General features: G+C 33.6%; 1 long non-coding RNA gene across 4 annotated transcripts in view; it reads left to right on the top strand.

The window, feature by feature from the left end:
* Positions 1–26,994, top strand: part of LOC309626360 — a 109,890-nt gene that overhangs the window by 37,204 nt on the left and 45,692 nt on the right. For all 4 annotated transcript variants that reach the window (XR_014243132.1, XR_014243133.1, XR_014243134.1 and 1 more), the window contains exon 3: positions 11,664–11,726. This is a non-coding gene — a long non-coding RNA (uncharacterized lncRNA). The remainder of the gene's footprint in view (positions 1–11,663; positions 11,727–26,994) is intronic.

Below are 26,994 nucleotides of genomic sequence, written 5' to 3'. Positions count from 1 at the left end.
AGTAATGGTGGTATCTTTAAATATTAACCTGGCAAACTCATTATTTGGGATACTTTGATTAGTTGTTTTTTTTCTATGTGATTCTAGTAAATTGGTTTCTGAGAAAACTCCACATTATGAAATGGAAGCAAATTTCATACCAAATATTTGGGGAGGAGAAAAAAAAGCCAGTACGTTTCAAGTTTACTCACATTGTGTGGTTTGTTGTTTCAGAAAGCTTAGTATTTCACAAATGTATTCAACATTATAAATCATGAATTAACATGGAAAAAAGTGAAAACTTCTCAATAACACCCATAGGTAGGAATTATAGCTTAAGTTGTGGTTAAAGTAGAACTTTGTCAAAAGTATAACCAAGTTACATTCTGTATATACTAAAGCATTTACTTTCCATATACTTGAATTTTGCATGTTACCAAAATGCTGAAGTCATTTTTTCCCTAGTGATTAGAACCTGGAATACATTGTTCTGTATTATCAGCAGCCAAGGCAATAAGTAGTGGTTAAGCCATGTGGTGGTCTATTCCATTGGTGGCCCTGGATGAATTAGTCTCCTGGTATTTGTTCCCTTGTGCAGTCCTTTCCCTGTGAATCTGGACTGGACTAACAATGTGCTTAACTAAAAGAATAGGTCTAAGGTGACTGTGCCAGTTCCAGGCCTAAGCCTTAAAAAGTCTGGCAGCTTCCACTTTTGCACTCATAGGAGCCTTGACCCTCTAGACAAGAAATTCAGCTATGCTTTTAGAAAGGCCATAAGAAGCAGCGAGGAGAATGAGAGGCCCTGAGACTACATGAAAGAGAGATGCCTAGCCCTCTCAACCTCCCTGTTGCCCACAGCTGACTTGCCCGCTGAATTTACCTACAAAAGTGACCAGCAATAGGACCGTCAGAAGAATCAGAAGCTGAGCCCAGCCCAGACTACAAACGTGCAAGCAAATAAAACAGTTGTTTCAAGCCAGTAAGTTTTGGCAATGAATGACCAGAAAAAGCACTTACAGAATATCTGACACTGCATAGTTTGCCAAGGAGGTACAAAGAATAGATGATGGAGTGATGCATGTTTGACTTCCAGGTTTATTTTATTTTATTTTGTCTTATTTTATTTAAATTTTATTTTATTGAGGTAAGAACACTTAACCTGAGATGTACTTCCTTAACAGTTGTTAAGTGTAGAATACCATATTGTTGACTATAGGTATGATGTTGTACAGCAGATCTCTGGAACTTGTTCATATTGCTTAACTAATACTTTATGCCTACTGGTTAGTAACTCCTCTACCCTCTCCCCCCAGCCACTGGCTACCACCTTTCCACTCTGATTCTATGAATTTGGATATTTTAAATACCTCATATAATTGACTTCTAGTCTTGAGTATACTATACATCTTTTCACTGGAAGTTTTAGAAACTACATTTTTTTATCAGTAATATATTTTAGCTACATTTTAGATTATCCAAAATATAGCATGGAATATTAATTATATTTAGCATTTTTGTGAGTGAATAAGTTTTCATCTTCTAATAAGTAGCTTATAAATGAACTTTTGGAAGGCATTAGTTTACTGAGTGTTGTCTGTATCATCACATATAGTACTTCAAGGTATAACTTTCAATTATTGCAGTAATTCAGGCAAGGGAGAAATTTGGACCTGCCTGAGCAATTCAAGAAAGGTGCGAGCCACTTTGGTACCCGGAACTGATAGGAAGGAAAGAGTTGGAGTGAGCCAGGTGTAGAAGAACAAGACAGACATTATAAATGAGGTGTGACATGCTAAATGAGGCACAGTGGCCTGGGGGAAGCTGCCATCTTAGAAGGGTACTTAAAGACTTGGTTTAGATTCACACTGGATGGGTTAAGAGGATTTTAAAGGAATTACCCAAAGGTAACTTAGCAAGGAAATTACATGATTAGGCCATGTTTTAGACTTATGAATTTGGCAGCAATTCTGAGGACAGAGTAGAAGAGGGAGAGGTTTAACAAAATCATGAAAAATCTTACTGACATCCAGTGTTTTCAGAAACTTTCTCTAGTATTCAAAAGAGGTTTTTTAAAACAGAAGTATAAAATAATTGCAATAAATAGTAATAAGTACTTTTGCTGTTTAGTCAAATACTTTCATATAATGTCATAATAACAACAAATTAGAAAGACTACCATATCTTCTTGATCAAAAAGTTAATTCTTTGGTCATGTAACTTCAATGATCATCCTGGGCTGTTCCATGATACTGTAAATAAAGAGATGTATACTTTTTGCAACCATAACCTTTTTCATCCTCAAACAATTTTGTTTATGTTGACTTTCCTTAGAAACTTTATAGTGCTTGTATATGTATATATGTATTTTTCTTTCGGTCTCTTATGCTGGACATGATTTTTCATATTTTGACAAACGTTAAACAGCAGAGCATTTTCTTACACATTTAAATGTCACTAAATAATTGTGAATGTGTCTTCTTGTAATGAAAAAAGATGTTCAAGACAAAGAAATTCAGGCGGACTCTAAAGGAATAATTGAGTCAGGATGAAAAATAAAATGAACAATGTTCTCCCTATCTCTCAGTTTAGTCCAAAGTATCTCTTAGAATATCTTAAAGGTATCCTCTACGAACATATACCTATACTTCATATTATTATTTGTAATTGCATAGGGAGTATCATAAGAACTGAGAAAAATATCTTGTTAAAATTTATTACCTTTATAAAATTTGTAACCAAAGATTCATTTATGCACAAATACTCTTCAAAGGACAGGCCTCGTGTTCAATACCCAGTTATGGCTAGAGTTAGTGCTAGAAAGGCAGGTCCATAAGGTCAGTCCAATTTATATTCCTAGGAAGATGAGCTGTGTTAGGATTTCTTCTAACACACAACCTGAATATTCTATTCTATACAGCTTTGTAGAATTTGGTGGAAGCCTTTCCAAATTAGGTAAAGCTTTTTAGAGGGCTTAGTATTTAGCTAAATTTCCTGGATTGGTCTTGGAGCTAATTTAGGCTTTAGTGACATGTAATAACAACTTGAGACATTTCCTTGGCCAGAATGTATGTGATATGTGCTTCTGTGATTTGGAGTGTTATGTTGTATCACTGGATTACAGATAATCCATTTCCCATTGAAATATGTAGGCACAAACTTTAAATGAATAAAGAATGAGTCAAATAAGAAGCATAGCAAATGTTGCTAAAATGCAAAGTCTGCATATATTTTTAGATTTGTCTACATTAGGACCTATACTATAAAATATGGAAATTCTTTTAAAATCTGGAGATACTGCATGGTTTTGGAAGGCATTCCTCTAAATGGATCTAATTTAGGTTTTAAGTATTGTTTGTGATAAAATATTAAAGGTAGCTTTTGATTTGAGATATTTAAATTAGATGCCTGTAGATTAATTTCAAAGATTAAAACTCATAATCAGCTGTTAATTCTAATTCTTTTTACTGTCATATAAGTGTAAAATTGTATTTTTATCTCTAAGGTAACATAATGAACCATGAATCTACAATTTGAAAAACTGTATACTAATGAACTTATAGTTCCCTTGTGCATATGTTGGAAGGCTTTTTTTCAAAGCATATCTGAAAGTATAAAGAATCTCTTTTCAGGGTTTGATTAGCAGCAAAATTAGTGAGTTAGAAACATTATTCATACTACAATAGAGACGTAGGCAAGTTGGAAACTCTCCAGTTGGGTATTTGGAAACAGGGACAACTTAATTGTTCTGAGGTTGAGAAACAAATTATTGATTACATTTTTCCCACTAAAGTATTCTCTTTAAAATTAAACTGAAATTTGCAGTGTGGGTGGTGGTGGTGGTGGGATGAACTGGGAGATTGGGATTGACATATATACACTAATATGTATAAAACAGATAACTAATAAGAACCTGCTGTATAAAAAATAAATAAATAAAATTAAATTTTAAAAAATTAAATTAAACTGAAATTGTTGGTACCTTTTGCTAAGGAAACACTCATCCTCTACTGAAGAGTGCTTGGCAAATGGTAGGTGCTCAATAAATATTTTCAAAATGAATGCTAAATGCAAACATGTCCACTAATTATGAATCTTCTGCTACTTATTTGAATTTAATAAAAATTGTGGTTTATTTTTCTATTGTACAGATTAGACACAGTAAAGAGGTATGAATGTTGGTGCCATTTTTGGTTATTTTATGAAGCAAATATGTGATTTGCAAATTTTGACTCAATATTTATATTTCTAGTGTACAAATAACTGATTTCTGGAAAGTATTGAAGGCAATTTTTTGTGTATCAAATGCTTTGATCTTTTCAATAATGCCTCTTGAACATGAATTTTTAAAATATAAACCCGAGCAATGAAAGAAAGAGTACAAGTGTCTAGATATTAAATGAAATATTTAAAGGTGTATTTCTTAAGCTATGTCCACTCAAACTGAAAATAAGAATTTTCTAGGCAGCATAAGAAATTATGGTAGAATGAGTTGCCTCTGTGTGTGTGAGTAGGTATGTATTTGGGTTAGTGTTCTGTTTGTTTTACAGTAAATGGAAAAATAAATGATATTTCTTGTGGTTGAGTGAGAATTTTAGTGTCCCAAGTTGTGTATGTATTAGATGAGAAAAAGTCCTTAAATATTCAAAATTGGTATTGTATATACATTAAAGAAGTTCTTTCACTGAATGGGAGAAGCAATGCTTACAGCAAGCTTGGAGTTGGGTGAGGAGAAAGAGGGTCAAAGATGAACAGGGATAGAAGTAAGGATAGCCATGAACTAACCAAAAGTGTGAAAAATACTTTTATTACTCATTGGACAAGAAAATTACAGAATCAGAGATGCAGAAAATCCACACATTTTGATGTGTGTGATTTAGTTTCAGTTTAAAAGATGCTGCTAAATAGAAGAGAAACAAATTCAGATATTTCCAAATGAGGCTTGCGTCCAGAAGAAGGGATTTCAGGCTCTACTCCAGTCTATCACTAAATGTATCTGATACCATCATTAAGTATGTATTAATAACCTAACATTTATGTATGTACAATACTATGTTAGATGATGATAAGACAGAGAATCGTTAGACATAGTTAAGAATCTTAAGTTTTCCAATCCTATTAGAAATCCAAGAGACACCTATAGAAGGAAGATAAGATCTGGTATCATCTGCTATGTTCCAAATACGTGTACAAATAATAAGTGCTATATTCAGCTATGATAGAAGGTGGAATGTGATAAGTGTTAAAACCAAGTAGCATGGGAGCACAAAAGGTGGAGAGATTAAAATTGGGGAAGAGGAAATGGGATTTTAATACACTAAGTTTTCATGTAGAGGGAACAGTATAGCAAAGGTACTAACGTAAGGAAGATGGAGCAAGATTGTGGAGTTGCCCTGACTGAGCATGCATACAGCGTGTACAGTGGTGTAAAAGCCTAAAAAAAGTAAGTTGACTGTAGTAATGGAGAATTTCAAATGTTGGGATAAGAGGTATTAATTGTATTAAATAGACCTGTAAAACTGTTCAAAGTCTTTCAAGACCCAAATCCTGGTGTAACATGATGAGATGTTGGTTTAAGAAAAAAACTCTGGTAGTGGGTAATGGAAAGAATAAAGTGAAGGTGTGGAGACAAGTAAGGAAATTACTATAATAATCCAGGTGATAGGTATTAAGAATCTGAACTAGGACAATAACAGAATGAATGGAAGCAAGAGGTAGATGACGTTGCAGAGATGAAATAAAAATATTGTGCAATCAAATAGATGTTAGGACAGATAAATGAAATAAAAATGTGAGTAACTACTATTTGTTACACATTTTTACATCCATATTTATTGTCTAAAATTGTCTTTCTCAAATTCTTGGAAAGGTACAATTTTCCAAGACTGAACCAGGAAGAATTAGAAAATATAAACAGGCCTATCACAAGTAATGAAATTGAAACCGTAATTAAAAATCTTCCAACAAACAGAACTCCAGGACCAGATGGCTTCACAGGCGAATTCTATCAAACATTTAGAAAAGAGCTAACACCGATCCTTCTCAAACTCTTCCAAAAAATTGCAGAGGGAGAAACACTCCCAAATTCATTCTACAAAGCCACCATCACCCTGATACCAAAACCAGGCAAAAATATCACACAAAAAAAGAAAATTATAGACCAATATCACTGATGAACATAGATGCAAAAATCCTGAACAAAATACTAGCAAACAGAATCCAACAGCGCATTAAAAGGATCATACACCATGATCAAGTGGGATTTATCTGAGGGATGCAAGGTTTCTTCAATATACGCAAATCAATCAATATGATACACTACATTAACAAATTAAGGAATAAAAACCATATGCTCACCTCAATAGATGCAGAAAAAGCTTTTGACAAAATTCAACACCGATTTATGATAAAAACTCTTCAGAAAGTGGGGATAGAGGGACCCTACCTCAACATAATAAAGGCCATATATGACAAACCCACAGCAAGCATCGTACTCAATGGTGAAAAACTGAAAGCATTTCCACTAAGATCAGGAACAAGACAAGGATGTCCACTCTCGCAACTCGTATTCAACATAGTTTTGGAAGTCCTAGCCACAGCAATCAGAGAAGAAAAAGAAATAAAAGGAATACAGATTGGAAAAGAAGTAAAACTGTCACTGTTTGCCAATGACATGATACTATACATAGAAAATCCTAAAGATGCCACCAGAAAACTACTAGAACTAATCAATGAATTTGGCAAGGTTGCAGGATACAAAATCAATGCACAGAAATGTCTGGTATTCCTATACACCAACAATGAAAAATCAGAGAGAGAAATTAAGAAAACACTCCCATTTACCATTGCAATGAAAAGAATAAATAAAATACCTAGGAATAAACCTGCCTAAGGAGGCAAAAGACTTGTACTCAGAAAACTATAAAACACTGATGAAAGAAATCAAAGATGACATAAACAGATGGAGAAATATACCATGTTCTTGTATTGGAAGATTCAATATTGTGAAAATGACTATACTACCCAAAGCAACCTACATATTCAGTGCAATCCCTATCAAACTACCAATGGCATTCTTCACAGAATTAGAACAAAAAATTTTACAATTCATATGGAAACACAAAAGACCCCGAATAGCCAAAGCAATCTTGAGAAAGAAAAACAGAGCTGGAGGAATCAGGCTCCCTGACTTCAAGCTACAAAAATCTGTAGCTTCAAAACTACAGTAATCAAGACAGTGTGGTACTGGCACAAAAACAGAAATATAGATCAATGGTACAGGATAGAATGCCCAGAGATAAACCCACGCACATATGGGCACCTAATTTACAACAAAGGAGGCAAGAACATACAATGGAGAAAAGACAGCCTCTTCAATAAGTGGTGCTGGAAAAATTGGACAGCTACATATAAAAGAATGAAATTAGAACGCTCCCTAACACATACACAAAAATAAAATCCAAATGGATTAAAGACTTATATGTAAGACCAGACACTATAAAACTCTTAGAGGAAAACATAGGAGAAACACTCTTTGACATAAACCACAGCAAGATCTTTTCTGACCCACCTCCTAAAGTAATGGAAATAAAAACAAATGGGACTTAATAAAACTTAAAAGCTTTTGCACAGCAAAGGCAATCATAAACAAGACAAAAAGACAACCCTCAGAATGGGAGAAAATATTTGCAAATGAAACAACAAAGGATTAATCTCCAAAATATACAAACAGCTCATGGAGATCAATATCAAAAAAACAAACAATCCAGCTAAACAATGGGCAGAAGACCTAAATAGACATTTCACCAAGGAAGACATACAGTTGGCCAAGAGACACATGAAAAGATGCTCAACATCACTAATTATTAAAGAAATGCAAATCAAAACTACAATGAGGTATCACCTCACGCCAGTCAGAATGGCCATTATCAAAAAATCTAGAAACAATAAATGCTGGAAAGGGTGTGGTGAAAAGTGAACCCTCTTGCACTGTTGGTGGGAATGTAAATTGATACAGCCACTATGGAGAACAGTATGGAGGTTCCTTAAAAAGCTAAAAATAGAACTACCATATGACCCAGCAATTCCACTACTGGGCATATACCCTGAGAAAACCATAATTCAAAAAGAGTCATGTACCACAATGTTCATTGCAACACTATTTACAATAGCCAGGATATGGAACCAACCTAAATGTCCATCGACAGATGAATGGATAAAGAAGATGTGGCACATATATACAAAGAAATATTACCTGGCCGTAAAAAGAAACGACATTGAGTTATTTGTAATGATGTGAATGGACCTAGAGTCTGTCATATAGAGTGAAGTAAGTCAGAAAGAGAAAAACAAATACCATATGCTAACACATATATATGAAATCTAAAAAAAAAAAAAAAAATGGTACTGATGAACCTAGTTGCAGGGCAGGAATAAAGAGACAGACATAGAAAATGGACTTGAGGACATGGGGTGGGAGGGCGAAGCTGGGGTGAAGGGATAGTAGCATCAACATACATATACTGCCGAATGTAAAATAGTTGGCTGGTGGGAAGCAGCAGCATAGCACATGGAGACTGGTTCAGTGTTTTGTGATGACCTAGAGGGGTGGGATAGAGAGGATGGGAGCGAGGCTCAAGAGGGAAGGGATATGGGGACATGTATATGCAAATGGCTGATTTGCTTTGTTGTGCAACAGAAACTAACACAGTATTGTGAAGTAATTATACTCCAATAAAGATCTATTAAAAAAATAAAAAATAAAAAGATAAAATTGTCTTTCTTATAATGTAATTGTCCGGTGTGTATGTCAGAGCAATGCCAACCTAATAAACCAAGTTACTTCAAATATATTTTATGCAGAGATATTTGCATTATTTTGAAGTAGAAGAGTATCAATTTTGGGTATAGAAAGGTTCTCTCAAATGAAGGAGGGATAATAGGCAAAATCTGATAGAAATTCACATTTCATGTGAAATGTACGGAGTGTATGTATGTGTGTGTGTGTGTATATATATATATATATATATATATAAAATCCTCCCCATCAGCTTTATATCTGAAAAGATTATTGAGAATCACTGTTGGAAAATGTGTTGGAATAAGTAAGTTTATTCACCACCTAAACCAATTCATTTGAAGTGGGATTAGATATCATCTGTTTAATAATGAGAAAAACCAAAAAAATAAAGGCCATACCTGAATATATTAAATAACAATACAAGACAATGGAAAAGAAGCATCTGCTTGACCTGGTGAAAGGGCTTTTTTCTGAAAGTGATTTGCTGCAGGAACCAGAAGGAAATATTAGAAAACAATCAGCATTCAAAAAAGTGTGCAAGAAATCATTGTTTTTTAGAAAACAATAGAAGAAAGTCATTTAGAGAGACAATGTTCAGGTGAAATGGTAAAGGAATGACTTAAAATAAGAAAGAATTGTAAAGAAATTAAAAATTATATTAAAAGAATAACAATCCATTGATATCTCAAAAAGCTTAATGATGATGTAGAGGATAAACTTGAGTCAAACAAGAAACAGAAGAACAATAAAACAGTAGAAAATGACTTTTGCTATTTTAGTCTCTGATGTTTTAATTAAACATAAAATGCATTATGGAGAAATTTGAGAATAAGATAAACTCCATGGATCTTTTCCCCAGAAACAGGTACACATGCATATACACCAAAAACTCTTATCAATTTAAACAGGTTCGCAGACCTCCCAAATTGCATACATGTACCCTATGTTAAGGTGAAGAATTCCCATTATGCAGTGGATCTGAATAATCTAGTTCAATATTTCCAAAACCAGTATTCCATGGAATACATTTTTTCCCCAACTGGCTAAGACCAAAGTGTCCCATACTCAAGTTTGGGAACTGATAGGATAAGCAATACTAAGCAGATTCCACTACTTCATTACTTCTCAGAGCCTTATATATGCAATGTATCAATACCTAACTGTTTTTAAAAATGCTTACTCTCTGCCAGACACTATGTTCAATATAATATATATTCATCTTACAGTCCTCAGAACAGTCCTATAAGTACTGTACTGTTATTTTTCCTCTTTTACTGACATGGAAAGTGAGGTTAAATAACTTGTGAAAATTCACACAGCCTGTCAATTGGGGGAGCTAGGATTCAAACAATCTAGTTTAGAGTCTGTGTTATTAACCACTACAATAAAGACAGGAAGCAGGGCATATAGGGACTATTAAACTTTTGTATTTTGAGGTGAACCTATTAATATTCTGCAGAAGTAGTATTTTATAGAGCATAATATGGAAAGTGTTAATACGATTAAGTAGTTGAATAAAATATAAACATAATGTGAAACTTACACACGCACAGTTACATAGCTTTGAAAACTAACAAAATACAGAAAATGTTTACAAAACTTGATCATTTTATTAGGCAACCAAAAATATCTCAACATATTCTGGGCAGAAATTATGCTTTCTATATTCCTTGTTAACAATGCAAAGAAACAAAAAATTATTAACTGTATTAGTTATGCTATAATTATAGCTGCTGATACAGAGCCTCAAAATAACAGCTCTTAAATGAGTTAGAAGTTTATTTTTGTCACACAAAGAATTCTATCATAAACCATCAGGGTGGATAGGGCAGCTCCTGGTATCAGGGACCCAGGCATCTTCTACTTTCTTATTCTACACACCTCAACCTTTCGCTTCCACATCATGGTCCAAGTTAGCTGCCTCAGCACCTCTCTCCTTCATGTCTGCATTTCAGACATTGAGAAGAAGGGAGCACACTCTTTCATTTTCAGAGTAAGCATTTATATCACTTCATCATTCCATCACTTTCACTCAGATCTCCTTGTGGAACTATTACATGGCAACACCTAGCTTCAAGAGCAACTAGGAAGTAGTAGTCTTCAGGATGGTGACCATGTGCTCAGCTAAAAAACATATTGCCACATAAGAAGGGGATAACAGATATTGGGATGTTGGGGCAACCAATAGATTTGGCCAATCTAGAAGAAAATATTCTCTTTACTCAGATACACAATGAAATCAAAACTATAGTTACAGCAGGTTTAAAACTGGTGGGATGCTGCCATACCTATACTCAGAAAAAAATTGAATGCTTAAATGATCTTATATTAAACAAGAAAGAATGAAAATGAATTAATCACTCAAATGAAGAAGTTAGAAATAATTCTTTAAAATGAGTAGAAGAAAAGCAGGGAAAAATTAATAAAGATAAAATTGCAGGTTAATAATTTATAAATGAGAAAAAACAGCAGAATGGTAAATAAATGTAAATGCTGGCTCTGCAAAAGACCATTAAAAGGGACAAACTGCAGAAAACGCAAGTCAATAAAAAAGGAAGATGCAAGCTCTTTACATTATGTATGAAAGAGTGAATATAATCACAAACACAAAGGAAGATTTACAATCACAAGCATATATCATCACCTAGTGCAGTGCCTAGCGGAACACCTAACACAAGTAACAGGAGCTTAGTTTTAATTAGTTAATAGGCCCTAGCCTACAAAAAGCGCTCTTGTCTATAAAGTAATTAATACATAAATCTGTTATAGTAATAAAATCAACTTAAGATGTTGGAAATATGAAGCAGAGAAGAAGGAAGGAAATCAATATTTTTGTAGCACATTATGTATGCCATGTACTTTACATACTTTTTCTCGTTTATTTAAGCTTCACAACCCTGTAAGGAAAGATTACTACATTTCAAAGCTGAGGAAACTGAGATTCAAAGAGGTGAGTAGTTTGTTCAGTCTCAGGACCTAAATGATTGAAATGGTGTCTGTTCAGGTTAGTCTGCCTAACCTGAAAGCTGATGTTCTTTCCACTGCTTTGTACCCTTTTGCTCATTCTAAGACTTCTCTTTGCTAAGAAAATCTTTTCGAGTTCGTTATATCTAAGCAGGCCCATTTAATCTAGTTCATTTTTTCAAATAGCAGGGATTTGTATACAACTTCTCTTGAAAAAGCAGTTTACTGCTCAAAAAAAAAATTTTTTTTTTTTTTAGTTATTGCATCTAGGTGGGAGGGAACTTACCTAAGGCAGAAGTTTCTCTCAGATCTCAGGACAAATCATATTGCTTCTAATCAACTGGTATACTTATTATGTTTCAGACAGTGGTCTCATAACTGACTGCTTCTTTCCTCTTTGGCTTGTGAGAAGCTCAAAAAACAGAGGCAGGTTTTTTCCAAAACCGTGCAAAACCCATGCGTGTTTTTTGTACCAACCTTATCTCTGATTTTATTTTCTCTAAGCTTTTTAATTTTTGTTTGATTTTAATATGTTTATTATATCCATGATGTTCCAAATACTTTTGCAATCCATTTAAAATAGTATATGTACTAAAATGTTGATTGGATAAAATATATATATAAACTGATAATTTCCCTAACCATTCTCTTAGTTTTGAACATTTAGTTTCTTTCACTGTTTTTCTGCTTTCGTAATATAGCCTAATCTTGCTCTGACACTATCAATGTTTTAAATTGCCAATTTTACCACTTCCTCATAAATGGTGGATATTGTTATAACCCATATGTACTTTAATCATAGGAATAATAGGACTTTGGTATAGAGAGGGAAGAAAGTCAGAAATGGGGAGGGAGAGCATATGGGAATTCATTTGATTACAGGGTGGGCACTAAGGAGAGTAGTGAGCAAACCAAATCATAGCTGAAGAGGATATGGCAGACTCACTTAATTTTTTCTGCCAGTAATATCTAAGTATAAGCTAGTGGACTGAAGCAGAGCAGCAGGGATTTCAGATCGTGGTATTCTTGTAGCCAGGTCAGTGATAGCACCAGGATTTGAATGCAGCATTTTCCAGTTTAAAGCAAAATCCAGCTAACTGCATTAAGGTCAGGGTCCAATACCTACGAAGTCATATGTACCACTTATCAGAACTGATTTAATGGACAAAAACTACTTTTTTTCATTTTTATTTTGATAAATTAATCAGTTTAAAATTAAATGTCACTCTATTAAATCTAGCTTCTCATTAAAACTTTTATAAACTTTAGCTAGTTATTGAGGTATTATTCCAGTTATCAACTTATGAGCTCTTTGTATAATATAGTCAGCCTTTTATATTCGCTGAAAATATTTTCCCAGTCTTTCATTTAAATATATAAGTATATTGTCTGCAGCATGGAGAATTTGTATATATTAAGTTAATGTTTCTTCTTTAATATATTGATCCCTTCCAGAAGTATTGCTTACAATGTACATCTGCTTGTTGGTATGATAAGAGTATCTTGCAGTAGACCAGCATTCCTGTTGAGAACAATGGAAGGAGATTTTAAAAATGCATATGACTTCTGTGTATTTTCTGCTCAATCTTCCTGTAAACCTAAAACTTCTCTAAAAAATAAAGTCTGTTAATTAAAAAAATGTGTTTAAAGGTACTGGTGAACTACAGAAGCAGAGAGGACTAGGGAGACACAAGACTTTGGACAGAGGGACAGTTAAAAGTAGTAACCTGGTTAAAAGATGAAATTTGGGACCTGTGGGGCTAAGAGCCTAGTAAGAAAGGAGGGGTAGAAAACTGACCTTTGCACATGGCAAGTTTTCCCTGCAGGATATTTGCCAATTTCTGAAGGTACACAGGTGAGAGCTAAGAAGATAGTTTCTAAAAAATGTCTTGTGGTTTTGGCACTCTTGTTAAAATGAGTAGACAAGAGTAATATTTCAGTATCTACCAGGGAAATGAACCCAAATGAACAAACTAACCTCTAGTTTGGAAGTAGTAGATAGATGCAGAAAAGAAAAGCAAAACAGAATTAGGAAAAATCATACCAGAGTTACAACTGATCCTGACTTAGTCCACCCCCTGATTAAATTAAGTCCTCACTTTTCTGCCTGGCAAAAGAAAATATGAACCCTCTCTGCAGGAAAATAACATCAAAAGGTGACTCTACAGTATGTATGAATGACATTCAATTATAAATTACTAGACATGCAAAAAGACAAAGGAAACAGGAATTAAAAACTGAAAAAAGAGAGATGATAACAGATAAAAAGATATTAGAAATTACCAGGCAAGAACTTTTAATTAATATGATTAATATTAACTAAATAGAGGGAAAGGTGGAGAAAATAGGTGAAAATATTAAGAATTTTACTAGTGAATTATAATATGTAAAAATAAATAAATAGAAATTTTAGAACTGAAAAATAAAATAACAGATTGAGAACTTTAAATGGGGGGTCAACTGCAAAGTGTGTTAATGAAATCATGCAGACTGAAGCACAGAAAAAATGAAAATCCAGAAAAACGTAAATGAAAGTATGACATAGTGAAAAGATCTAATGTACATGTGACTGGTTCCCATAAGGAGAGAGAGAGAATAAGGAAGCAGAAATATTTGAATACATAATGGTCACATATTTTCAGAAAATGATGGAAGATATTTACCATACAGTTCAGAAGTTTTTCCAAAACTGGGAAAGCTATACATAACCAAAACCACATGTAAGGACACCATAGTAGAACTGCTTAAATCTAAAGACAGAAATAAAGTTATAAAAACAGTCAAGATAATAAAAACATTGCCTTAAAAGAACAACAAGATAGATCATTCTTTAAAGAACAAAAGCATAAAACAATGAAATGATATTCCAAGTGCTGTAAGGGAATCCTATTTTCAGAGAAAGTATCCTCCCAAAACTATGATGAAATAGTTTTTCAGACAAATAAAGACTGATAGAATTTGTTGCTAGAAGAGTTAAACCAAAAAAAGGAAAAGAAAAGAAATAGAGCTCTACAGACAGACGGAAAATAATCTCAGAAGGGAAAAATAATTAAGAAAGGAAAAAGGTAAGTATATGAGTAAATATAAATGAATATTGATATTAAGTAATAATACTAATGTCTTGAACACTTTCCAATGTTATATAATTAAGTGCATCATAATAACAAAAAATTATCTCAATGAGGATAATATTTTCATAATATATACATAAATCATAACATTGCACACTTTAAAAATCTTAAAATTTTATTTTTATCTCAACTATACCTTAATAAAGCCAAGAAGATAATAACACAAAAGGGGAGAGTGGAATAAATTGAGGCAAACCATTCCAAGACCTCAGCAGTGAAAAAGCAATAATTTATAGACAAGTATGCATATTTTAGTAACTATGGCAATCACAGAAGAAAAAAGAACATAGAACTAACAAACAGTAGGGAAATAGAATGGCAAAATATAATTAACCCCAAAGAAGTTAAGAAAGGACATAAAACTATAAAACAGATGGGTTATATAGAAAACAAATTATATAATACCTATCAACCCCCTCAGTAACTCTACTAAATAAAAAGGCATTAAATATTCTGACTAAAAGACAAAAAATAAAACTTAACTATGCTACTTATTAGAAGTACGTCTTAAGTATAAGGGCACAAAAAGAGTGACTGTAAAAGGATATGAAAAGATATATCATGAGAATGTATTCAAAAGGAAGTTGGGTATTACATTAATATAAGACAAACTAGGTTTTAAGACTAGAAGAATTCATACAGAAAAAAGAACTATTTCATACTAATAATAGGTCAAAACAACAACAGAATATACAATTGTAAATTTGTATACACCTATTAACATAGCAAATATATATTATGATAGATAGATAGATATAAGCAAAAGTTGATGCAAGTAAAAAGAGAAATAAACAAGTCCAAAGCATATGAGAGAGTTTAACTCACCACTATTCATAGCTGATAGAACAAACAGACAAAAACATTGTAAGACTATAGATCTGAACAACACAGGAAATTATTTATTGGCATAAATTGAACAGTGCATACAATCATGATAGAATATACATTATCTTTAAATGCATATTGAATATGTACCAAAATCTAAACTTGGCAAGTTCCATAAAAATAAAAAGAATTCCAAAAACAAGTTTCAAATAATTGAATAATACAGAGTATAGGCTTCTGGCCACTGCTGAATTAAGCTATAAAGTAATAACAGAGATAACTAGAGAATCTCCAAGTTTTGGAAATTAAGCAATATAGTTTGCATGCTTGAAAGACAAAACCACAGTGGAAATGAGAAAATCTTAGGAACTAAATAATAATACAGCACATGAAAACTTAGTTACAGCAATGTTCTCTAGAGACAGTTTATAGCTTTAACATCTTATATTGGAAAAGAAAGGGCTAATAATCAATATCAAAGTTTCCATCTCAAAAAGCTAGAAAAAGGAACAGCATATTAAACACAGAAAAATAGTTTGAATGAAATAAAAATAAAAGTTGAAATAGATGAAATAGAAAGCAAACACACAACAGAAAAATTCAATGAAGTGCAAAGTTGTCTTTTGTTTTTGAATAATAAAATTGATTATCACAGACAGGAGACAGGCCTGACCACGTTTTTTTAAAAAAAGAGAGAAAATCAGCTTACGAAAATCAGGAACAAAAATGAGATGTCATTATAGGTTCTATCGATATTAGAAAGATAATAAAGGATGTTTTGAATGACTACACAAATACGTTTGACAGTTTAGATGAAAGGAATAGATACTTTAAAAAACAAAATTTGCAAAAGACATCAGGAAAAGGAATAGAAAATTAAATAATTCTGTGTCTATTTTAACAATGGAACCCATTATTGAAAATTTTACACAAAAAAATCCTGTCAAGATGATTTCTCCAGTGACTTCTTCCAAATATTTATGAAGAAACAACACCAATTCTATGGAAACACTTCCAGAGGATTAAAAAAAAAAAAAAAACAGAAGAAAAACTTCCCATTCTTTTTATGAGGGCTTTTTATGAGGGTATAATTCCAGAAAATCTGGAAATATTATAAAAAATTAAAATCACACAAATTTTTTTACATGAGCACAGATGAAAAAAAATCCTGCACCAAAAAGTGAAGTGTGTTAAAATGAGTCAGTTTTATTCCATGAATTGTAATGGTGTTTTAGCAACCAAAAATAAATCAATATAATTGACCTTAATGGAAAAAAAGGAGAAAACACATACAATCATATCAATAGATAAGGAAAAATAAAATACAATTCATGAAAAAAAAAGAATTGTGTAAGCTGGGAACAGTTGGGCTTTTCCATTTTATTGAAAGCTTTCCTCAGAGTTTGGGAATGGGACAAGAGTGTCTGGAGGTTTCAGTCTGTGCAAAAATATCTGAAAAAAAGAAATGAAAATCATATTACAGGAAGAAATAAAGCTGTCATTATTTATAAACAATATAATTACATATGTGGTAAATCCAAAAAAAATGTGGACAAATTACTAAAATTTATAAGTGAATTCATCAAGATTACTAAATACAAGGTCAATATACCAAAAATCAACTGTATAGCTATATACCAGCTATATATACAGAAAATATAAAATAAAAATGTTAAAGATTACTTTTACAATAGCATAAAACATAAACTATCTAGATATAAATCTAACAGAATATGTAACTACAAAACATTGTTGAGAGAAATTAAAAACCTAAATAAATGAATGGATATAATATGTTCATGAATTGGAAGATATAATAGTGTATAACTATTCTCCCCCTTATAAGTGATCTATAGATTCAATGCATTCCAACTTAAATCCCAGAAGAGTTTTGTTTTTTTTTTGGTGGAAATTGATTAGCTGATTCTAAAATTTACATAGAAATACAAAGGTCCAAAAATAGTCAAGACGATCTTGTAGAAGAATAAAGTGGAAGAATTTCCAGTGCCAGTTACCATGTCTTATTGTCAAGCTGCAGTAATGAAGACGGTATGGTACTGACAAAATAATAGGCCAAAGAAACAGATGAGAATTCAGAAACAGACACACACTCACCTGGTCCCTTTATGTATGACAAAGATGACACTGCACGGCAGTGGAGAATAAGGGGTACTGGTTCCATTGAATATCCATATGAAAAAATGATAGTTATTCCCCCAGCTTTATTAAGATATACTTAACACATAATTCTGTGTGAGTATAAGGTGTACAATGTGGTGATTTGATACACTTATATATTGCAAAATGATTACTGCCATAGTGTTAGCTAACACTTCCATCACGTTACATAATTACCATTTCTTTTTTATGGTGAGAACATTCACAACTACTCTCCTAGCAACTTTCAAGTGTATAATACAGTATCATTAACTGTAATCACAATGCTGCACATTAAGTTCCCCAGAACTTATTCATCTTATTTTAAAAGTTCACCTTTTTAGAATCCACATATAAGTGATATCATACAGTATTTGTCTTTCTTTTCTGACTTATTTCAGTTATCATAATGCCCTCAAGTTTCATCCATGTTGTCACAAATGGCAGTATATCCTTCTTTCTCATGGTTGAATAATGTTCCATTGTGTATGTGATATATAGATAGATGATAGATAGATAGATAGATGATAGATAGATGATAGATAGATAGATAGATAGATAGATAGATAGATAGATAGATGATAGATAGATAGATAGATGATAGATAGATAGATGATAGAGATTTATCACATCTTTATTCATTCATCATTCACATTGTTGTTTCCATATCTTGGCTATTGTGAATAATGGTGCATTGAACACAGGAGTGCAGATATCTCTTCAAGGATCTGTTTTCATATCCTTTAGATATATACCCAGAAGTGGGATTGCTGGATAATATGGTAGTTCTGTTTTTAATTTTTTGAAGAACATCCATGCAGTTTTCCATAGTGGCTATACCAATTTACATTCCCACCAGCAGTGCACAAGAGTTCCAATTTCTGCACATCCTTGACAGTACTTGTTATCTCTTGTCTTTTTGATGAAAGCCATTCTAACGTGTAGTGATATGTCTTGTGTTTTGATTTGCATTTCTCTGATGATTAGTGATGTTGAGTACTTTTTCATGTAACTGTTGGTCATTTGTATGTCTTCTTTGGAAAAATGAATATTCAGTTCCTCTGCCCATTTTTAATTGATTATTTTTTGCTATTGTGTGAGTTTTTTATATATTTTGAATATTAAATCCTTATCAGATATATAATTTGCAAATATTTTCTCCCATTCCATGGGTTGTCTTTTCACTTTGTTCATTTCTTTCACTGTGCAGAAGCTTTTTAGCTTGAAGTAGTCTGACTGATTAAGTTTTGCTTTTTTGTTGCTTGTGCTTTTGATGTCATATCTATGAAATCATTACAAGACTAATGTCATGGAGCTATTTTCCTATGCTTTCTTCTAGGAGCTTTACAGTTTCAGGTCTTATGTTTAAATCAACCATTTTGAGTTAATTTTTTGTCAGTGGTGTAAGATAGGGGTCCAATTTCATTCTTCTGAATATGGTTATCCAGTTTTCCCAGCACCATTTATTGAAGAGACTATCCTTTCCCCACTGAGTATTCCTTAAGGGCTTTTGATTCTGTTCCATTGATCAGTGTGTTTATTTTTAATGCCAGTACCATACTCTTTTGATTACTATAGCTTTGTAGTATAGTTTGAAATCTGGAAGTGTGACGCCTCCAGCTTTGTTCTTCTTTCTCAGGATTGCTTTGGATATTTGACGTCTTTTGTGGTTCCATACAAATTTTAGAATTTTTTTGCTGTTATTGTGAAAAATGCCACTGGAATTTTGATAGGGATTGCATTGAATCTATAGATGCCTTTGGGTAGTATGAACATTTTAAAGATATTAATTCCTAATCCATGAACATGGTTATCTTTCCATTTTTTGCTTCTTCTTCAATTTGTTTCACCAAAGTTTTGTAGTTTTCTGTGTATGGATCTTTCACCTCCTTGGTTAAATTTATTCCCAAGTATTTTATTGTTTTTGATGCTACTGTGAATGGAATTTTTTTCCTTATTTTTTTTTTAGATGCTTCATTGTTACTGTGTAGAAATGCAACAACTACCTCATGCCATACAGAAAAGTAAATTTCAGAAGGATTGTAGATCAAATTATTAAAGTTAAAACAATAAAGATTAAGAAAAAGCATAATGGATTTTTTGTTTGGTTTTGGAGTAAGCAAAGATTTATTCATCAGGACACAACATTAAGTTTACAAAAAGGAAAGAATGATTAACTGGATAATATTTAAGTTAAGTATGTAAGGTTTACTGCATAGAATTAAGAATGTCCACTGATCAAAAACACCATTAATAGAATCAAAATCAAGAAACAATGGTAAAGATATAGATATATGATAGATAGATAGATAGACAGATGGATATCTGACAAAAGACTTTTGTCTAGAATATATTAAGAACATCTTCAAATCAACAAGAAAAAAGCATACAGTCCAGGAGAAAAATAGGCAAATGATTTGAATAGACAGTTCACATAGGAGGACGTCCAAATAGCCAGTGAATATGATAAGACATGCTTAATATCATTGATCATCAAGTTAGTGCAAACTAAGACCAGATTGAGATAACATTACTCACCCACCAGAATGAGTAAAATGAAAAATACAGGTAGACACCAAGAGGTGCATCATTTCTTAATGGTTCCCATCTGCCCAGCTGTTGGACTCGCTAAAATGTAGAGGACAGCACTGACGAGGATGTACCTTTAAACAGCCCATGATAAGAAGGAAGCTCACTGTCTTCAGACCTTATGAAGCTTTGTGGTGAAGTGAAACCTAAAAACAAGCCGTGTGGCTGACACAGTCTTGGTGCTCCAGCCAGGTGTCAGGCCTGTGCCTCTGAGGTGGGAGAGCCGAGTTCAGGACATTGGTCCACCAGAGACCTCCCAGCTCCACGTAATATCAAATGGCAAAAGCTCTCCCAGAGATCTCCATCTCAACGCTAAGACCCAGCTCCACTCAACGACTAGCAAGATACAGTGCTGGACACCCTGTACCAAAAAACCAGCAAGACAGGAACACAACACAACCCATTAGCAGAGAACCTGCCTAAAATCATAATAAGGTCACAGACATCCCAAAACACACCACCAGATGCAGACCTGCCCACCAGAAAGACAAGATCCAGCCTCATCCACCAGAACACAGGCACCAGTCCCCTCCACCAGCAAGCCTACACAACCCACTGAACCAACCTTAGCCACTGGGGGAAGGCACAAAAACAATGGGAACTACGAACCTGCAGCCTGTGAAAAGGAGACCCCAAACACAGTAAGTTAAGCAAAATGAGGAGACAGAGAAACACACAGCAGATGAAGGAGCAAGATAAAAACCCACCAGACCTAACAAATGAAGAGGAAATAGGCAGTCTACCTGAAAAAGAATTCAGAGTAATGATAGTAAAGATGATTCAAAATCTTGGAAATAGAATGGGGAAAATACAAGAAATGTTTAACAGGGACCTAGAAGAACTAAAGAGCAAACAATGATGAACAACATAATAAATGAAATTAAAAATTCTCTAGAAGGAATCCATAGCAGAATAACTGAAGCAGAAGAACGGAGAAGTGACCCGGAACATAAAATAGTGGAAATAACTGCCACAGAGCTGAATAAAGAAAAAAGAATGAAAAGAATTCAGGACAGTCTTAGAGACCTCTGGGACAACATTAGACACACCAACATTCGAATTATAGGGGTCCCAGAAGAAGAAGAGAAAAAGAAAGGGACTGAGAAAATATTTGAAGAGATTATAGTTGAAAACTTCCCTAATACGGGAAAGTAAATAGTCAATCAAGTCCAGGAGGCACAGAGAGTCCCATACAGGATAAAACCAATGAGAAACACTCTAAGACACATATTAATCAAACTATCAAAAATTAAATAAAAAGAAAAAATATTAAAACCAGCAGGGGAAAAACAACAAATAACATACAACGAAATCCCCATAAAGTTAACAGCTGATCTTTCAGCAGAAACTCTGCAAGCCAGAAGGGAGTGGCAGGACATATTTAAAGTGAAGAAAGGGAAAAACCTACAACCAAGATTACTCTACTCAGCAAGGATCTCATTCAGATTCGATGAAGAAATTAAAACCTTTATAGGCAAGCAAAAGCTAAGAGAATTCAGCACCACCAAACCAGCTTTACAACAAATGCTAAAGGGACTTCTCTAGGCAGGAAACACAAGAGAAGGAAAAGACCTACAATAACAAACCCAAAACAATTGAGCAAATAGTAATAGGAACATACATATCAATATTTACCATAAATGTAAATGGATTAAATGTTCCAACCAAAAGACATAGACTGGCTGAATGGATTCAAAAACAAGACCTGTATATATGCTGTCTACAAGAGACCAACTTCAGACCTAGGGACACACACAGACTGAAAGTGAGGGGATGGAAAAAGATATTCCATGCAAATGGAAATCAGAAGAAAGCTGGAGTCACAATTCTCAAATCAGACAAAATAGACTTTAACATAAAGACTATTACAAGAGACAAAGAAGGACACTACATAATGATCAAGGGATCAATCCAAGAAGAAGATATAATGATTGTAAATATTTATGCACCCAACATAGGAGCACCTCAATACATAAGGCAAATACTAACAGCCATAAAAGGGGAAATTGACAGTAACACAATCATAGTAGGGGACTTTAACACCCCACTTTCACCAATGGACAGATCATCCAAAATGAAAATATATAAGGAAACACAAGCTTTAAATGATGCATTAAACAAGATGGACTTAATTGATATTTATAGAACATTCCATCCAAAAACAAGTGCTCATAGAACATTCTTTCAATGTTCTTCTCAGGACATTCTTCTCAAGTGCTCATGGAACATTCTACAGGATAGATCATATCTTGGGTCACAAATCAAGCCTTGGTAAATTTAAGAAAATTGAAATTGTATCAAGTATCTTTTCCAACCACAATGCTATGAGACTAGATATCAATTACAGGAAAAAATCTGCAAAAAATACAAACACATGGAGGCTAAACAATACACTACTAAATAACCAAGAGATCACTGAAGAAATCAAAGAGGAAATCAAAAAATACCTAGAAACAAATGACAATGAAAACACGACAACACAAAACCTATAGGATGCAGCAAAAGCAGTTCTAAGAGGGAAGTTTATAGCAATATAATCCTTCCTCAAGAAACAACAAACATCTCAAATAAACAACCTAACCTTACACCTAAAGCAATTAGAGAAAGAAGAACAAAAAAAAACCCAAAGTGAGCAGAAGGAAAGGTATCATAAAGATCAGATCAGAAATAAATTTAAAAGAAATGAAGGAAACAATGGCAAACATCAATAAAGCTAAAAGCTGGTTCTTTGAGAAGATAAACGAAACTGATAAACCATTAGCCAGACTCATCAAGAAAAAAAGGGAGAAAACAAATCAATAGAATTAGAAGTGAAAAAGGAGAAGTAACAAGTTACACTGCAGAAATACAATGGATCATGAGAGATTTCTACAAGCAGCTATATGCCAATTAAATGGAAAACCTGGAAGAACTGGACAAATTCTTAGAAAAGTACAACTTCCGAGATTGAACTAGGAAAAATTGAAAATATAAACAGAACAATCACAAGCACTGCAATTGAGACTCTGATGAAAAATCTTCCAAAAAACAAAAGCCCAAGACCAGATGGCTTCACAGGCAAATTCTATCAAACATTTAGAGAAGAGCTAACACTTATCCTTCTCAATCTCTCCCAAAATATAGCAGAGGGAGGAACACTCCCAAACTCATTTTACGAGGCCACCATCACCCTGATACCAAAAGCAGACAAAGATGTCATAAAAAAAGAAAACTACAGGGCAATATCACTGATGAACATAGATGCAAAATCCTGAACAAAATACTAGCAAACAGAATCCAACAGCACATTAAAAATATCATACACCATGATGAAGTGGGGTTTATCCCAGGAATGCAAGGATTCTTCAATATATGCAAATCAATCAATGTGATAAACCATATTAACAAATTGAAGGAGAAAAACCATATGATCATCTCTAAGATGCAGAAAAAGCTTTTGACAAAATTCCACACCTATTTATGATAAAAACACTGTGGAAAGTAGGCTTAGAGGGAACTTACCTCAACATATAAAGGCCATATATGAGAAACCCACAGCCAACATCTTTCTCAATGGTGAAAAACTGAAACCATTTCCTCTAAGATCAGGAAAAAGACAAGGTTGTCCACTCTCACCACTATTATTCAACATAGTTTTGAAAGTTTTAGCCACAGCAATCAGAGAAGAAAAAGAAATAAAAGGAATCAAAATCAGAAAAGAAGTAAAGCTGTCACTGTTTGCAGATAACATGATACTATACATAGAGAATCCTAAAGATGCTACCAGAAAACTACTAGAGCTAATCAATGAATGTGGTAAAGTAGCAGGATACAAAATTAATGCACAGAAATCTCTTGCATTCTTATATACTAATGATGAAAAATCTGAAAGAGAAATTAAGGAAACACTCCCATTTACCATTGCAACAAAAAGAATAAGGTACCTACAAATAAACTTACCTAAGGAGACAAAAGACCTGTATGCAGAAAACTATAAGACACTGATGAAAGAAATTAAAGATGGTACAAACAGTTGGAGAAATATACCATACTGTTGGACTGGAAGAAACAACACTGTGAAAATGGCTATACAACCCAAAGCAATCTACAGATTCAATGCAATCCCTATCACACTACCACTGGCATTTTTCACAGGACTAGAACAAAAAATTTCACAATTTGCATGGAAACACAAAAGACCCCAAATAGCCAGAACAATTCTGAGAAAGAAAAATGGAGCTGGCGGAATCAGACTCCCTGACTTCAGACTATACTACAAACCCACAGTAATCAAGACAGTACAGTACTGGCAGAAAAACAGAAATATAGATCAATGGAACAGGATAGAAAGCCCAGAGATAGACCCATGCACCTATGGTCACCTTATGTTTGATAAAGGAGGCAAAAATATACAATGGAGAAAAGACAGCCTCTTCAATAAGTGGTGCTGGGAAAACTGGACAGCTACATGTAAAAGAATGAAATTAGAACACTCCCTAACACCATACACAAAAATAAACTCAAAATGGATTAAAGACCTAACTGTAAGGCCAGACACTATAAAACTCTTAGAGGAAAACATAGGCAGAACACTCTATGACATAAATCACAGCAAGATCCTTTTTGACCCACCTGCTAGAGAAATGGAAATAAAAACAAAAATAAACAAATGGGACCTAACAAAACTTAAAAGCTTTTGCACAGCAAAGGAAACCATAAACAAGACAAAAGGACAACCCTCAGAATGGGAGAAAATATTTGCAAACGAAGCAACTGACAAAGGATTAATCTCCAAAATTTACAAGCAGCTCATGCAGCTCAATATCAAAAAAAGCCAAACAACCCAATCCAAAAATAGGTAGAAGACCTAAATAGATATTTCTCCAAAGATATAAAGATTGCCAACAAACACATGAAAGAATATTCAACATCACTAATTATTAGAGAAATGCAAATCAAAACTACAATGAGGTATCACCTCACACCAGTTAGAATGGCCATCATCAAAAAATCTACAAACGATAAATGCTGGAGAGGGTGTGGAGAAAAGGGAACACTCTTGCACTGTTGGTGGGAATGTAAATTGATACAGCCACTATGGAGAACAGTATGGAGGTTCCTTAAAAAACTAAAAATAGAAATACCATATGACCCAGCAATCCCACTACTGGGCATATACCCTGAGAAAACCATAATTCAAAAAGAGTCATGTACCACAATGTTCACTGCAGCTCTATTTACAAGAACCAGGACATGGAAGCAACCTAAGTGTCCATCGACCAATGAATGGATAAAGAAGTTGTGACACATGTATACAGTGGAATATTACTCAGCCATAAAAAGAAACGAAATGGAGTTATTTGTAGTGAGGTGGATGGACCTAGTGTCCGTCATACTGAGTGAAGTAAGTCAGAAAGAGAAAAGCAAATACCGTATGCTAACATACATATATGGAATCTAGAAACAAAAAATGGTTCTGAAGAACCCAGGGGCAGGACAGGAATAAAGACGCAACGCAGTTCTACCCCTGAATTGCCCCTCCCCCCTTCCCTCTCCACACTGGTAACCGCTAGTTTGTTCTCTATATCTGTGAGTCTGCTTTGTTTTGTTATATTCACTAATTTGTTCTATTTTTTAGATTCCACATACAAGTGATATCATACAGTATTTGCCTTTCTCTGTCTGACTTATTTCACTTAGCATAATGCCCTGCAAGTCCATCCATGTTGCTGCAAATGGTGAAATTTCATTCACTTTTATGGCTGAGTAGTATTTCTTTCTTTATCCGTTCATCTGCTGATGGACACATAAGTTGCTTCCATATCTTGGCAATTGTAAATAATGCTGCTGTGAACATTGGGGTGCATGTATCTTTTTGAATTAGTGTTTTTGTTTTTTTGGCTATATACCCAGGAGGGGAATTCTTTACAGAATTCTCCAATGGTTTCACTCCTTTTGTCCCCTTCCCTTCTTTCCTTATTCCCTCTGTTCCTTCCAAAGTTTGAAGATTTCTACGTAGGTGTGGAATATCTTCTTGTCATAAAATGTTATGCTCCTCCACCTTCCACTAAGCTTGTTAAAAATATATTTACCCTTCTTTTCTGTCTTCCAGTATTGAGTTATATCCCATCAAGTTGTACCTAGGAACCTTTTTGGTTAACATTTCAAATAACTTTTGTATTATATAAATACATTCTCTATATAGGGTCTAGAACAATCAGCTTTACGTTTTGTTCTTATATTTTTTATAGTGGCTTAACTTCATAGCCTCATTCAAAGAATCACGTAGGATAGTGAGAAACTTCGTTATCTAATTGACATTTTGCTGCATGATGGACCACTCATAAGTAGAATCAATTTTAGAATTTACAGAACAAATCCATTCTCACTGCATTTAGAAGTTAAAAAATGTATTTTTCATTCTAAAAGTACTCATAAAGGGGTAAATGTTAAGAAGATCAATTCCATAATAAGTGAAAAATGTTTGACATGTGGTTAGTGGGAGGGGGGATGAAAATAAGAAAAACCTAAAGATGATATAATTTCTGAATCCTTACAAGTTTTAAATATTCT

The sequence above is a fragment of the Balaenoptera borealis genome (assembly GCF_965194805.1).
Source record: "Balaenoptera borealis genome assembly, chromosome: 1".
In the NCBI taxonomy this organism is placed as follows: domain Eukaryota; kingdom Metazoa; phylum Chordata; class Mammalia; order Artiodactyla; family Balaenopteridae; genus Balaenoptera; species Balaenoptera borealis.
The sequence above is the reverse complement of the archived record's forward strand: the minus strand, read 5'-3'. Positions and strand labels throughout refer to the sequence as shown.